A 15,593-nucleotide genomic window follows, 5' to 3' on the forward strand; every position below is an offset into this window, starting at 1 on the left:
ATGGGGGCGTCCTTTCCAGGAGGTGTGGCTGAGCCAGAGGCGGCTGTGCTCACCTCCAGCAGGTGCCAGACGCCTCTCCTTCCTCTCTGTGTGCGTCTCTGCCCCTGTCTCTCTGTCTGTGTCTTTCTCTCTCTCTGTCTCTGCTTCCACCCCTAACAGTCATGCCCTGGCTACCTGGCCTCAACGCTGAGCCCTGGGCGTCCAGAAGATGCACATAGGAGCCCCTGCAGTGCTCACTGCCCTTCTTAAGTCACTCCTAGTTCAAGGGTAGCGTCTGAATCTGCCCTTGGCCCGAGAGGCAGAAGGCCCAGGGGGCTGATGGGAAACTGAGGGGACGGCCAGCTTCTCTGCAGGAGTTGGAACTTGAGACAGACAGGCAGCAGGAACTGAGCAGCTGGCAGCTGAAGCCAAAGCCAGAAGACACACAGAGAGCAGGTAACGAGAAGCAGGGTCGGCGCAGGGGCCACCTAAGAGGGGCTGCGTGTCCTGGGCCGACCATCTTCCTTCCCTCTCCTGATCCCTCTTGATCCAAAGGCTGCATCCCCCCTTTGCATCCACATGAGCCCCTGCAGCCCAGGTGGGAGGGTCGGCCCGAGCCACGGCCACAATGGCCCTTGCGTGTCTGGGGGTGTGTCTTCTCTTCAGCCAGGCCTTCGAGGGGCCCGGCCGCACACAGACCCCTTGTCATCCCCAGTCCTTGGCTCTCCCAGGATCGCGTCTCCTTCAAAGTGGCCACACAAGCTAGCTTGACGAGCTAATCCCCAAACCTGAAAGAAATGAGGCACCATTGAAAGCAGTCAGGCAGATGTCACCTAGATGATGGCTCTCCCTCTCCTCTGCCCAGAAGGCTGGTAAGTGGGGACCTCAGACAGGTCTGGGCCATGAGCATGGACTGTCTGAGTACTTTCTCCTCACGGATTTCTTATCTAGAACGGAGTCGGAGGGGATTCAAAAGCAACAGGAGATAAACCTGGAAAAGCAGGTTTTCTCCTCATTGTAGTAATTCTTTAAGTATAATAACCATAGTAATAGCTAATGCTTATTGGTCACGGATTACTTGTCAGGTGTGTTTTCAGTTTAAGTCACTGAACCCTGTGGCACAGACACTACCATCATCCCCATTATTTTACAGACGTGGAAACTGAGGGACAGACAGGGCAGCACCAGGAGTCTCTCACCCTGCGTCCTCACTTCAGAGCCTGAACTCCTAACAACTGCTGTCCTTGCAGTTTTCAGGGAACTGTCAGAAGCTAAGAGATCTGTAGCATTTCGGGCTCTGGGGTCAGATGCGATCTCTTCGCCTCTCCAGCTACCGTGACTGTGGGGAAGGATTTAACCTCTCTGAGTCCCAGGCTCCTCATCTGTGTGACAAAGTAGGGCTACTGTCAGGATTAAATGGCATGAATTCTGTTACAGAAGACACGGCCCTCCTGGTCAGAGCCGAGCCTCCAGGCTGAGAGGGGTCGGTGAGGGCGGAGTCTGAGGACTGTTCCTTGGCAGGAGTTTTCCTTTGTCCCCTCGGTTGCCGCCCTCCTACCTCTACCCCACGGAGTGCTTTCTGATGGTTCTGGAAGCCCTCCTGCCTACCCATTTCTGTCCAGGGCGACTCCCCAGCTTGTGTCTGCTGGTTCCCAGTGTGGCTTCACGTTCATGACATAGAATCACAGAGTCCCCTCAAAACCCATGTTCTCGAAGGAGCGGCGGGTCAGAGGCCCGAAGTGGTCTGTCCCGTGTCACAGGCTGTGCAGTACAGACGGTCACCAGTCAAGCAGGGGCTGGATCCACTCGTTCACCAAAACCACTTGCTGTGCACCCTGAGTGCCAGGCACCCGCCCAAGCGAGCAAGACGTGTGAAGCTTTGCCCTCCTGGCTGTAGCCGATAGGGGACAAGATTATAACCAACAGGGTTATAATCGAGGCACAGGGACTCCCAGCGGGGGAGAGAGCCGTAACCCCCTCTTGTCCTCAAGCCTTGCTGTGCCTGCCCTCACTGTCATTACCACATCTGTGAACCTCTAGATTCCAGAGAAACACGGCACTGGATTAGATCTCTAGTAGCCAGGTTCTTAGGCAAATTTTTCACCTTTAAATGAAGTAAGTCTATTAAAGGATATGAAAGACAACAAACAGCTCTGGACACATGGCCTGTTGAGGCTAAAAGAAATGAAGGTTTCTTCATTTGGGAAAGGCTTTGGGGAGACAGCTCGACTCTGGGAAATAGAGCTCAGCTAACACCTGGGAGGAAGGCTCTCGTGCTCCGACGCTCCGAATGTTGATGACTGTTGTGTGGTGTTTGTTGTGCTGTGTTGTGCTGTGTTGTGCTGTGTTGCGTTGTGTTGCGTAGTGTTGTGTTGTGTTGTGTTGTGTTGTGCTGTGTTGTGTTGTGTTGTGTTGCTCACTTGCCTTTCTTTCTGGGAGGTTGTGCATCACCGATCTCCTTTCTTGGAAATTTTTAGCAAGTAGGCAAATTCACAAGTATGAAATCCATGGGTAACGAGGATTGACTGCACACATATGTACACATACATGTAGTCTCAGGGTATGTACATGTGAGATGGGCACCAAACATAGGCTGCACTGAAGTTGCCATCCGTGTATGGTGCTACTTTCGTGTGCCCCGTTTGCTCCAAGCACTGGGACTGAAACACTGAGAGACACAGAGCCGCTGCTGCTCCCAGAGGCTTTATTCTAACGGGAGAGACTGAGTAAACTCAAGACAAGTGAACAAATAGTTGCAGATTATGCTAATTACTAGGAACAAAATAATCAGTTTGCTCTTGCAAAGAATAAGTACTCAGACAGGGTAGATGAGAGAGACGCCAGCTGGCACCTGAAGAGCCTAGGGAAGCACTCCTAACGGCATGATGACGTCTGGGGAGGGGAGAAGGCGAGGTGGCTGGTGGCCTGGAGGCCCGAAGTGGCCAACGAGGCTCCAGAGCCCCAGGCCTGGGGTGCGGTTTGTCCTGTGGATGAGAATGGGGCTGGTGGGAGTGGTTAGTGGGATTTTGGCTCTTTATGTAATTGTGGGTTTTTAATGAAAAGGTATAGTCATGTAGCATAATATACCAACAAAAATTTAAATAACAAAAACCAAGCATATTCAAGTTCCTTCAAGAGTGGCCTCTAGAGCCCTAAGAAACACCCACAACCAGAACTTGGCTACGGAAGGAGAAAGCATACAGAAGTCTGAGGTGCAGCTAACGGAACAGGAGAAAGCTCCAGAGACTGCACTGTCACAAAGCCGAGACAGACAGAAGGGAGTCCAAGCAAGAGAATTCTTTTTTAGATTAGGCCTGAGTACATCCGTGGTGCCTTGACCAGAGCACTTCGGTGTGTCAGAGTGCAGGAGGGCACGTGGAGGGGAGGATGGCGAGCGGCGTTGACAGAAAGTGTTTTGAGGAATTTGACTGTAAAGAGAATCAGAGTAACAGGAACCGTAGCTGGAGGGGGGTTAGGAGGCCAGAGAGGTTCCCTTGTTTCTTTATGTGGGAGACCCTAAAGCACATCAGTTTACCAGTGAGGATGACCAAGTCCTAAAGAAAAACCAGTAATTCACCGTGGAGGAGGGTGTAATAGGAGGAAAGAAGACGTACACAGTGAGAGGAAAACGGGTCCGAGATTCCTGCGAAATAACTGAGCTTTGTTAGGGGGAAAGACCTTCTCCAGCTGTATCTGGATGGAATAAAGAGAGAAAGGTGCACATAGGAGTATAGACTTGGGAGGAGAGTACGATGATAGTATAATACATCAGGGGCTTCCCTGGTGGCACAGTGGTTAAGAATCCACCTGCCAATGCAGGGGACACGGGTTCGAGTCCTGGTCCGGGAAGATCCCACACGCCGAGGAGCAACTATGCCCGTGCACCACAACTACTGAGCCGGTGCTCTAGAGCCCGCGAGCCACAACTACTGAGCCTGCGTGCCACAGCTACTGAAGCCCGCGCGCCTAGAGCCCGTGCTCCGCAACGAGAGAAGCCACGGCAATGAGAAGCCCGCGCACCGCAACGAAGAGTAGCCTCCGCCTGCCGCAACTAGAGAAAGCCCGCGTGCAGCAACAAAGACCCAACGCAGCCAAAAATAAATAAATAAATTTATTTATTTAAAAAAAGAATACATCATAAAATATGATTTAATATTTGTAACTTTATAAGACTTCTCATATAAAAGAGTTCACAAGTCTGAAATCAATCTTTGGTTAACAAACTCAGTTTTGGGGTCTGAAAATATAGTCACCATATCATGCTGGGTCATTTACAAAATTTTGCATGCATAGAGTTTTAACTGCAAAATGGCAGGAGGTGAGAGGAGCTGGTCCCATCCAACTGTTTGCATCTAACTAACCCCAAGGGACCTTAGGGAGTGGCCAGGGACTGGAGGCCAGCCCACAGAAGGCCAACAGGGGCACATGCCAGGCAGAAGGCGGAAGTGACCCAGGAAAGGCACTGGTCAGCTGCAAAGCACTGTATCCTACCTTCAGTGGCAGCTGCTGCCGCCTAAGCTCAGAAACTAATGCTTAATTTGGAGATCAAGCTCCTGCTGGGATGGGAGGAGAAGCTAGTGCAGCGGTTCCTCAAACTTCCTACCACCAAGAATTCTTTTTATCTTTTCCACCCCGCCTCCATTGACCCACCCTGTGTCGGGAAGGTTTTTCTTACAAAATTGCATTTAGTAACAATGAATTCTTCAAGAATCAAAGACATTTATAGCTTCCAGCCAAAGTTTTATTGAATAAAGCCCTGAGTTTGTTTAATTAATTATTTTAACAAATATGTATTCATCAGTAATGGCAGACATGGATGTCGAGCCCTCTAGGGTAACAGCAAGAAGTCGCCATGCAGTGAGGAGTTACCCTCCTCAGGACATCTGTGCAGGAGGAGAGGGGAGCGGGGATGAGGCGGGGAAGGAAGAGGAGGCAGAGGTGGGTCAGAGGCAGCTTCCCAGAGGCACCCCTGAGCCGGGACTTGAAGGAGAAGAAGGACAAATAAGAGTTTCCAAGTAGGGCTTCCCTGGTGGCACAGTGGTTAAGAATCCGCCTGCCAATGCCGGGGACACGGGTTTGAGCCCTGGTCTGGGAAGACCCCACATGCCGCAGAGAAACTAAGCCTGTGCGCCATGACTACTGAGCCCACGAGCCACAACTACTGAGCCTGCATGCCACGACTACTGAGCCCATACGCCACAGCTACTGAGCCTGCACGCCTAGAGCTCGCGAGCCACAACTACTGAGCCCACGTGCCTAGAGCCCGTGCTCCAAAACAAGAGAAGCCACCACAATGAGAAACCCGTGCACTGCAACGAAGAGTAGCCCCTGCTCGCCACAACTAGAGAAAGCCCACGTGCAGCAACGAAGACCCAAAGCAGCCAAAAAGAAAAAAAGTTTCCAGGCAGATGATAGAAGGGGGTTCCGTTGTGGACCCTCCAGAGAACGGGAACAGCCCGAGGCTTAAAGAAAATAACTGCACTTCACTGAGGAGTTGCTGCACGTCGGGGTCCAGGCTGAGCACACGCGTCACTTCATCGCATCACTTCATCCACTCCTCCTAACGCTGCACACATTTCACAGGTGAGGATGTCTGAGGCCGCGTGGCTGGGAAGTGAGGGAACTGGGCCCCAGGGCCGACAGCCACCGACTCTGCAAGTGTCTTTGGCCCACAGCAAGCAGCTTGTCATCGCTGGAAAGGGACAGTAGGAAGACAGGCCAGGACCTGAGGGCGCTGGTGCGGCTCGGCTGCGCCACGTTGGTCTGCAGAGCTGCCCCGGTGCCGGCAGGGAGTGGGCAGAGTGCAGTGCAGACCCGAGCACAGAGCCACGCACTGCACCACTGCACAGTCGCACTGCACCACTGCACAGTCACCCTGCAAACGCAGGGAAAGCGGAGCCTCTTCTTGGGCCTTATTTCACATTAATGTCCAATTCATGTTAGATTTTCCAAAATAGTGTCCGTGGACGCCCCCTCTAAGCAGGCATCTTGTAAACACCCAGGGGCTCATGGCACACCCTGGCTTCCTCTTGGCATCCAAGTCTGTCTCGGCTGCTGAATGAGCCCAGCTCCGACTCTTTCTGGGTGGAAATCCACGTAGATTTGCTTCCTATCTGTAACTTTCCTTAATTCAACCTCCTGGCACATACATTTGTCACAGCTATAAAGGAAGGAGAAGAGCTGTGATCTTGCCCTGACCATCTGCCACGTTTGCAAGGAATACTGTCCCTATAGAAGCTGATTTTGGAATGGAGTCATGGAGGAAGCTGAGATAAATAAGTGTCTCCTTTTCTGGACAATTGCTTGAGATGGAATCTACTCCAAAAGGCAAGGCGCTTAGTTTCCGCCCAGAAACTGATGTCACTAGGGCAACAGTATTCCATCTGAAGGTGACAGTGACAATGAATTGGTATCATAGACGCAGCTGGACCTCCCCACAGCACATTCACAAGTGGATGTGACATGTCACACGCCACCCAATTCCAGGTCATAGAGGCAAGAGGACACCCTTGAAACTTAAGGATAGCTTTAGTTTAAGGAAAATAGGAGAGAATATGCTCAGGAATAATTGTTTGGATTCAATTATTCTTCAGAGTGGCAGAAACATAAAATATAAATAGGTTTACAAAGGCTTTACATAGATTGTGGGTGATTGATTCATGGCCGGCTGTTAAGGGAAGCTCAAGACGACCAGGCTATTTTGAGGCCAAGCTCTGGGAGGCACCCTCTCACTCCCACAAACTGTTCCCTGGGCGCTTTCAGAGAGAAGCTGCGCCTGTGCAGCCCACCCTCTGACTCTCCTTTTAAGGCCATCAGGGATCTGAGCCCGGCAGGCAGAGAGCAGGCAGGGCAGCTGGATGCCTGCGAATAGCTTGACTCTGAAGTGTCTAAAAGGGAGCCTGACAGCCTGGGCCTCCCAGAAGAGGCACCGGTCACACAGACCCTCTGCCCCGGTGCCCAGAGGAGCCATCTGGAGCTGAGCTGAGCTGGAAGAGACCCTTGGCTGGTAGGCTCCCTGAGTCCCTCTCCCAGAAACAGTCCCAACAGGAGCAATAAAGATAAAGGCAGAGGTGACAATGAGACTAATAGCAGTGCATTCTTACTATGATCCCTAGAATAAAATACGAACAAAGGTGTTGGCCACAAGCAGGCATAGGAGATAGGGTGTTGAATACAGGGGCTAAACTGTAAGAGGATTCACTAGAGCAAGCCAAACTCCCTCAGTTAGTGGGCCAGATAGTCTGGAAAGTGTGTTATTTGAGAAAGCAAGTGATATTTACATTATGAACACAGAGCAGGGTGACATGATAGAAACCCCGTTTAAAAACAAAAAACCAAAAACCTCGGAAGAAAATACACTGCCCTGGAGGAGAAGCTGTGACCTTGTGAGGGAGCTTCCTATGTGGCCCCGGGGATGGGCTGGGTGGACGAGCCCCCATCCCTGGAGATGCTCATGCAGAAGCCAGGTGCCCCCACCCTCCCCCAGGGCAGGGGGAAAGGAACAGCTGACCTGTGCAAGCGGGAAGCTTGAAGCCCTGCCCTGTCTGAGTTTGGAACCTATGATTGAAAGAACGTTGTGGCTTTTTCAGAAACTGAAGTTTATCTTACAAAGGCATAAACTAAAACAATCAATGGTACTTAGATATGTGTCACGTCACAGTGGATTATTGTTTGACTGATAGAAACAGGTCAAATTTGCCGATCTAAGCAATGGTAAGACATAAACTTAGATTGCTCCGTTGATGAAAAATTGAACTCAATCTGATCAAGCTTCTAAATCTAACTACCAATTTATAGGAAAAGACAAGTACAGAAACTACAGGAATATAATCCGCAATATCCAGAAAGTGGGAAACTCTGCAGTACAAAGCACCTGGCTTCTTTGACCTTTGAGTTTCAAGAGATTGAAAGAGATTAATACAGAGAGAGAGACTGGTGAGAGAGAGGAAGATTGAAAAGAGAGATATTGATTTATTTGGCTCCAGATTTGAATGAACTGTAAATAGACATTTGTGAGACAATCGAGAAAATTTGAACATAGACTGGATATTTCGTTGAGAAATTAGAGTTAATCTTTTAAAGTATGATTATGAAATTGTGATTATATTTTAAAATATGATCATTACCTTTTAGAGGGTTGAAATATTTACAGATGAAGTTATAGGATTTCATCTGATTTCTTCACATCAAATAGCTTCTTTAGAATCAAATAGAAGATTTCTTTCTTCTATTTAATAGAAGATACAGGGCTTCCCTGGTGGCGCAGTGGTTGAGAGTCCGCCTGCCGATGCAGGGGACACGGGTTCGTGCCCCGGTCCGGGAAGATCCCACATGCCGCGGAGCGGCTGGGCCCGTGAGCCATGGCCGCTGAGCCTGCGCGTCCGGAGCCTGTGCTCCGCAACGGGAGAGGCCACAGCAGTGAGAGGCCCGCGTACCGCAAAAAAAAAAAAAAGAAGATACAGGAGGCACTGAAGTATCAGGAGGGCTCAAAACTGGCTGTAAATTTTGAGCAAATGAAGATCTCATATTAAAGTTTTCTCCAGTGTAAAATCACATACGTATTTTTCTCATAGAATTACGAGAGATATGGGACAATACAAATCCTCTCCCGTTGCGGAGCACAGGCTCCGGACGTGCAGGCTCAGCGGCCATGGCTCACGGGCCCAGCCGCTCCGTGGCATGTGGGATCTTCCTGGACCGGGGCATGAACCCGTGTCCCCTGCATCGGCAGGCGGACTCTCAACCACTGCACCACCAGGGAAGCCCTCCTGATAAGTTTTGACCAGTAACTGTTTCCCTCCAATTTGTGAAAACTGTAAGAAAGAATGTGTTTTTTTCTTGTTTTTGAAGTGTTGATATTTGACATTACTCCAAACTTCCAATGGAATAAAAAAGGCATTGGTGATTTTCCCTGGAGTTTTTCTTTAATTTTTTTGTGGGGGACATATTGCCTCTAAGAATTTATTAGCGTGTCTTTTTGAGGGAAACTCTACACCCTTCAATATCATTTTCTTTGTTAGAATTTTGTAATGTTTGCTAAAGGTTAAAACTCCTTTCACCTTCATGAAGCCTGAGGGAAATCAGAATTCTCTGTGATTTTCTCCAGACAACGCAGAGACTTTGTACACCTCTTTCTAAAAGGGCTAGGGTTTCAGTTTCATAATTCGACAGATAAGCAAGACTAGTATTGTGGCCATGCCATTGCCTAACTGCCCAACAGTCCTGAAATAATACAGCAGGCATGCGCTCTGCAGTTACCCCTGTCCTTGCCCCACCTACCCACCCCCAAAATATTTGTGGCTTATGAAAACAGCACCATGAAAACAATAGTTTTTATCAGTTAATAATTAGGAAATGATCAGGTATATCTCTTGATGTCAACATGGCTGGTTAAAAGTGAGATACTCTGTCAAACAACCTAATTTTTTACCAACTGAAACCAAATTACCAGTTGGATTTTTCTCATTAAGTTAGTTGATTACTAGATTGCATCCACACTGAAAATAAAATATTTTGAGGAGGTTGGCAAAAATGGAAGAGGAGTTATTAAATGTAGAATTCTAAATCTACAAAACTTTACCTAAAACTTTTTTTTAATGACAAAATATCATTATGGAGGTCCATAAAATAAGGAAAACCACCCATATTGGGCCACTCCACTGTATTAATTTGGATGTTTTTTCTTCTGCATTATTATTATTATTTTTTTCTGCGGTACGCGGGCCTCTCACTGTTTTTTTTTTTTTTTTTTTTGCGGTATGTGGGCCTCTCACTGTTGTGGCCTCTCCCGTTGCGGAGCACAGGCTCCGGACGCACAGGCCCAGCGGCCATGGCTCACGGGCCCAGCCGCTCCGCGGCATGTGGGATCTTCCCGGACCAGGGCACGAACCCGTGTCCCCTGCATCGGCAGGCGGACTCTCAACCACTGCGCCACCAGGGAAGCCCGGCCTCTCACTGTTGTGGCCTCTCCCGTGGCGGAGCACAGGCTCCGGACACGCACGCTCAGTGGCCATGGCTCACGGGCCCAGCCGCTCCGCGGCATGTGGGATCTTCCCGGACCGGGGCACGAACCCGTGTCCCCGGCATCGGCAGGCGGACTCCCAACCACTGCGCCACCAGGGAAGCCCTCTTCTGCATTATTATATTCATGTTTTCACATACCTATGGTCATGGCGCACAGACAATTTTCTTTCTGTGGATTTCATGTAATGTTCTGCCCTAATATTCTGCAGTGTTACCACAAGGGCTTCACGGGCACTGCTTTTAAGGGCTGCAGAGTTCCTAGGTAGTCAGTATTTCTTACATTGCTCAATCATTCCCAATTGTTAGTTTTTAAGGAACTTAAAACAGAAACACCGTCTGGATGAGGTTTTTATTTATCTAGATGTGCTGCATGTCAGGACCCCCACCAGCAGCAGCCCACATGGGCCGAGTTCCAGTGCGTTTCTCAAAGGGAACCAGGAACACCGCACAAGAAGCAGCTGAGGCTTCAACACATGACCTTCTTGTTGGGATCCCAGCCTCCCTCTGAGGCACAACACACGAGTCGCCAAGTGCTTGGCTTCTTTCTCAGGGAGAATCTCCAGCACAGTCCCCCTCTGCTCCGCTCCCTCTAAACCTGTCTTCCTCGGTGTTGACCGTCTCCCTTCCCCCAACATAAGAGGAGCTGCTCCAGAGGACTGGTGTCTGTTCAGGCCTGGCGCAGAGATGCTGCTCAGCTGGTATTTGGGGGAACAAATGAGCCTTGCAAACTCATCCCCAAGATCCTCATATCCCTGGCTTTTCTTTGTTCTCAAGTCCCAGCTCACATGGTTCATACTCTTTTCAGAGCCTACAGAAAGGAATATGACCAACCACCCTGGCTCTTTGACATTACCCAGGGTCTCCTGTCCCTGACCCTGTGTCTTTCTCCCCGTTCACACCTTCCCCTTCCCTCTGAGAAGTTTCACAAGGATCCTACAAATGGGGAATGTTCTATGACATTTAAGGCTTTCAGAGCCTCAGAGCCTGGGAGCAGGATGGCTGGCAGTCCTCCTGGAGGCCTTCCCCAAGCCTACAAGCTTCCAGAGATTCGTGCACAGCACCCCTCCCAGGAAGCAGTGATAGCAGAATCTGTGCAGTCCGAGATGACATCCTGAGATGCTAGCCAACATTTCCGGGTTTGTAGGTGGACGTTCTTAGCCTCTTAATGAAGAGGAAAAACAGCAACATCGTCACAAACGGACCAGGCGTGTCTTCACCCTCTAGGCCAGCCCCGTGGTTCTCAACAATCAATTCAAAAAGTAAATGAGATTATCAGAGCAGGAAGAAAACAGAATCCAGGTGCAGGTTTTGAAATAGTTAAAAATAAATGTTAGGAAAGAAAACCAAAACTAAACAGGTACTGTTAACACGTCTATTACAAGTGTTAATATTTGAAAGACAGCCTTGAATTGAAATGTTTGGTCAGACCGTATATTACAGCATGTTTCAACCTTTGGCTTAGAAAATGTGGTCATTATAATGGCAAGCTTTCCTTTTTCCTTTTTAAACTTTTTCCAGTTAGGGCAGGTCAGCCTCGGGGTTACCAGATTTCTCTTCTGAGCAAAAGAGAAGAAAGGCAAAATTACCTGTGATATATAAGGAAAACACACGTACCCCTTGCCAGTGGCACAGGAAATCAGTAGAGGCCAACTCCTATTAAATCAAAAGGCATTAACTTAGGGCTTCCCTGGTGGTACAGTGGTTGAGAGTCCGCCTGCTGATGCAGGGGACACGGGTTCGTGCCCCGGTCCGGGAGGATCCCACATGCCGCGGAGCGGCTGGGCCCGTGAGCCATGGCCGTTGAGCCTGCGCGTCCGGAGCCTGTGCTCTACAACGGGAGAGGTCACAACAGTGAGAGGCCCGCGTACCGAAAAAAAAAAAAAAAAAAAAAAGGCATTAAGTTAAATGCAAGAAGAGCAAGTCTTCTTGCATTTTCTTGGAGGTGTAGTTACTACTTGAAGTAAGCAGCCCACTCACCGGGATTTAGAACTTCATTAAATGGAGGTTGTGCTCATGACTTTGTGGGTATTTTCTACCATGAGTGCCTGCACAAAATCTTTACCCACGAATCTCAGTGGCATTTGTAGCCTTGGGTCCTTAGAGCACCATAACATCACATTTCATTTGAAAGGAACATACTGAAGTACAAGAAGTAAAAGGATTTACTGGTAGCAGAAAACAAAGAAAACCCAGAGAGAGAGCCCAGTAGCATAAAACGAATACTGAGTCTTAATTTCAGTTCTACCACCAGTCAGCTTCCTGAGCAAACCCCGTAAATTTCCCCATTTCCAAAGAAATTCTGTGTTCTGATGTTTGTCTCCCTTCCTTTCTCTTTCTCCCTCTCTCCCCTCCCACCCATACACATACACGGGACCTCCAGTATAGATAACTACCTACCAACTTTTCGGTTTATCTCCGCCAGTATGATTACTACCAATTTTTCTGCGTTTATCTCCTGTCCTTTCCACTTTGATATGAAGATGAGGGGGATTTAGCGCATAGCAAGGCAACCCTCCTTCCAGGTTACCAAACAGGATTTACCACCAGGCTCAGGGCTCGCACAGGAGCTCAGCAGTCTGCAGTGGCAGGACTGGGCCAGCAACATGCTTCCTTACAGAACACCTGGTCCCCAGCTGCAGGATGGCCAGCGGATGAGACAACACTGCCATCCAGTGGCCTCGGGGAGAGCGGCCCACGGATCTGACGTCCGTTAAGCGAGGGTCCGATGGCCTCCCTGGACCGCAGCCAACTCCTCCTCCGAACCCACAGCTTCTAGCAGGGCCCCTCCAGCAGCATCTCACGGCAGAGGAGGCACAGGTTGTGGGTCTGCTTGAGGACAGTGTGTGAGACCACACTCCAGGTCACCTACACTTTCTACGTCAGCCCTGTGGATATCAATCCATACCCCATGTTGGTTTCTGTTGCTTTTTGTTTTCCCAGGCTGTTTTTTGAAAAGAGTTTCCTATTACAGAAAAAACATGTTTCAAAGATGATTACACACTCCAAGGAGGCACTCAGACCGGGGAGAGCCACGTGGGCAGCTGATCTCACGCTGGAGGAGAGACGAGAGCAGGTGCCTTCAGGACGGAGACGCTGGGCACCTGTGCAGAGGGTGACGTTGGCCGTGGTGGTCAGGGCCTCCTCCTCGTCTGGACGTGCCCAGAGTCACTACGGACACACCGTGAGCCCCTCCCCGGCCAAGAGAGTAAACCAGCCCCGGATGTTAATAGACAACTCTCTCCTACCCTCTGGCCTAACCAGAACGGTAGGAGGAGGCTCTTGTACCCCAGCTCTCCATGCCCTCAGTCCCAATTGCCCATGGACCTAGTTGCCGCCTCCGCTGTGGGGTGGGAACCTGAATGTACTTCCTGCGTTTAGGTGTGGCCTGCTGCTGCCGACCGAGGAGGAGGCTGGCCGGCGAGGTGAGGCAGCACCCGCCTTCCTTTCGTGCCCATCTGGTGGGCGTGGTGGTGCCTGCAGCTCCTGCCAGCGTCCCTCTAGCTTCTCCCGACTGCTGTGCCGCGTGTGTTTAGTTCAGCCCCTTGTAGCCATCTCTGGGGGTAGCGGGGCTGCTGAGAATGTCCTCACGCCCCAGTTCATAGTTTCCAGACTGGCCGTGTGTTCCCTTCATACCCACTGTCCCTTCCCAACAGCCTAGGCTGCACGTGGACTAGGCTCCGGCACCAAGCACACATACATCTAACCGGCCCCTCTTAATGGCACAAGGTCAAACCTGTAATCAGTCCTTCATTATATGTCTCCTAAGGGTTGTTCCTCTGATGGGGCCTGCCTGAAGAGTTAAGGGAGTTTTCAGATTGGGTATTTGTTTCCTAATGCAAATTTTCATGGCCTAGTCCAGAAACCAGGACAATACGTCCGGGGTGGGCCCAGGAATTCATTTTTAACAAGCGCATAATTCTGATAGAGGGGACCCACTGGTCACACCGTGAAAGTCACAAACAGAGGGAATGGTAGACCCTGGAGTCAGAAAACTGAAGGGCTCTCCTAGGTAACAGGTACAGAAAAGCAGTGGGAAAACCCATCAGGGTAATCATTGAGACATTTTAGTAATAAAGACGATTTTCCTACTAAGTGGTTCATGTTCCTCTCAAGTAGGCTTGCAAAGTCACTGTCTCACAGCCTGATTTGTCTTTGCAATTAGAGCAGGCAACGTGGCTGCGTGTGAAACTCAGAGGCACAAGAGTAGCCCCTGCCCGTCACAGGCTCGGCTCTGAGCCAGCACTACCCCATTGGGCAGCCCTGCCGAGCAGACTGCAAAAAAGCATTTCTGCTCTGGTAACTAAAGAAAAGACAAACATCTACACAACATTCCAATTCAGTGTGTGTGTATATCAAAGCCATGGCTAATACCTCCAAAGAGTAAGTGCTCCTTTCCAACAATTTCTAATATTATCAGATTCTTTCAATTCTGTGCTACAGGCGGGAATGTAACTCACCTATAAAGCAGAGTCACAACATAATGGCAGCTTTCTAATCAGGACCTTAAAGGCTGGCACCTCCAATCTAGCAAAGTGCTAAAAGGCTCCTTTTTAAGGTGAGCACTTGTGACTGAATGACCTATAAAAGCCACTCAAACAACTGGAGTCAGAGGGAGCTCCAGAAGGGTCCGTATCTAGCACATTCTGGACTAGGCCTTCAAATGAGACCACGTTCACGGTCTAGAGGAATATTATGCTAAAATAATTTGCACCTGAGGGTGGGGGAAAAAATGGTCCTAGAAACCTTGGGAGGTGAGGACCCTACAGAAGCATTTTAGGCACAATATATATAATTTTAAGCAGTGAAAAACTGAGTCCCAAATCAACAGAAAACCTTTGAAACAAAAAGTAAAATACACTTGTAGCTTATATAACGGTTAATTTAATGTCAACTTGACTGGATGACAGGGTACTGAGATATTTGGCTAAATATTATTTCTGGGCGTCTGTGAGGGTTTCTGGGTGAGATTACCATTTGAACTTGACTGAGTAAGGAGGTTGTTGCCCTCCCCAGTTGGGGTGGGCGTCATCCAATTGTTCTCGCTCCCTGTTGAGCTGGGACTGCCGTCTTCCCTCATCCTTGGGGACAGGATCGCACCCCGTCGGCTCTGCTGGTCTCAGGCCTTCAGACTCGAACTGGAACCCATGCCCACCCCCCTGCTCCCGGGTCTCAAGGCTGCAGCCACAGGAAACGGGACTCCTCAGCCTCCATAACCGTGTGAGCCAGTTACCAATAATAAATCTCCGTCTGTATCCTACTGATTCTGTGTCTCTGGATAACTGGTATAATAGAGACGACAAATGTGTACTTGGAATGGGATAGTCTAGTTTCCAGTTGTGATGTTGTAAGAGAAACGAATGAGATGCCACCATTGCATCCTTGGTGCCTGTGACAGAGTATTCGACAAATCCTTCTCGAGCAAATTTTAAAATATGTATCCTCTACGGGGTTTTGATCATTTAAATTCTTCATGGAAGGTCAACAGTAAAAGTGGCCGCGAGGCAAATCACACCGCTACGTAGCACAGAATTTGACTTGTTCGACATCAAGAAAATTACTCCAACATCCAATGTTGACTCCATCCCATTTTG

Source organism: Mesoplodon bidens (assembly GCF_964165515.1).
Source record: "Mesoplodon bidens genome assembly, chromosome: 12".
NCBI classification, from domain to species: domain Eukaryota; kingdom Metazoa; phylum Chordata; class Mammalia; order Artiodactyla; family Ziphiidae; genus Mesoplodon; species Mesoplodon bidens.